The following is a 1,052-nucleotide window of genomic DNA, read 5'->3' as shown; positions in this document are numbered from 1 at the left end:
ATCCTCAACATCGCCCGCACAGCGATATGCTACTTCAGCATTACGCTAAGCGGAGCTCCGATCACGGAGGACCTCGTCCACAAGGCCTCGAAGAGCATCACGAGCCACCGGACGGCGGTTGACCGCTCGTCACCGCCCACCACCGGCTCTTCTCGATGAGAACGGTGACGTCCTCTGTCACGTGGAACGTCTAGTGAGATGATGTCGTCACCAGGGTCAAACCCAATATCTGGTGGAGTGGTTGGGATATCCCGACTACAAAAACTCGTGGGAGTTTGAGACGCCACTTCGGCAAGATTGCCCAGACGCCGTGGGCGCCCATTGATCAGAAAGATCAGGACGCCCCGCGCTTATCGGCAATACCCAGCGAAGTAGAAGGGCCATGAGCTGAGCTCAAGCAGTGGCCCTGAGCTCTTGCGATCGCAGACTTAGAGCTCGCGGGAGCGTTAGGGGTTGACCCATACATCGCAGGGCGACAATTCGAAGGAAGTCGACGGCGTGCCTTGAGTTTGGCAAACTCAAGTCGGAGGTGTCGCTCCCCACGCACGTTCACATCCTTGTGGCTCAACCGTAAGTTATACAGTGAGGAAAGTTTCCGGTGCCGTCGTATCCATCGCTCAAAGAGCGCTCCGTCATCTTTAGCGGTTTCGTCCAGGGGTGAGCACTACAAGTAAAGTCCGCATCGTGGGCACACGAGAGCCACCTCGTTGAGCACTCAGACGAGTGCGCTAAGTTTCCAGCGCAATTTCTTGTGGGATCAAGAAACGTGCGCGAAGAGCTTTCCGTGTGGCAATTTCATCATCCGTTCTGGCCGGGGCCCGTTGATGTAGAGGCGTATCGGTCGAGCTACCGCGTCCTTCGCATCCACAGCGGGATCCGCCGGGCGGAAGCAATATTCCACACGAGGATAAATGACCGGCCGTGGTTGGGCGCGCATCAGAACCGCCTTACAGACAGCTTCCAGCTGCCGCCTCTGTGCCCCGTCGAGATCATTGGTGATTACATCACGTTCCTCAGGTGACGAAAAGTCAGGAAACGGACATGTGGTCCGC

Source organism: Plasmopara halstedii (assembly GCF_900000015.1).
Source record: "Plasmopara halstedii genome assembly, contig: Scaffold_179, whole genome shotgun sequence".
NCBI classification, from domain to species: Eukaryota; Oomycota; class Peronosporomycetes; order Peronosporales; family Peronosporaceae; genus Plasmopara; species Plasmopara halstedii.
The sequence above is the reverse complement of the archived record's forward strand: the minus strand, read 5'-3'. Positions refer to the sequence as shown.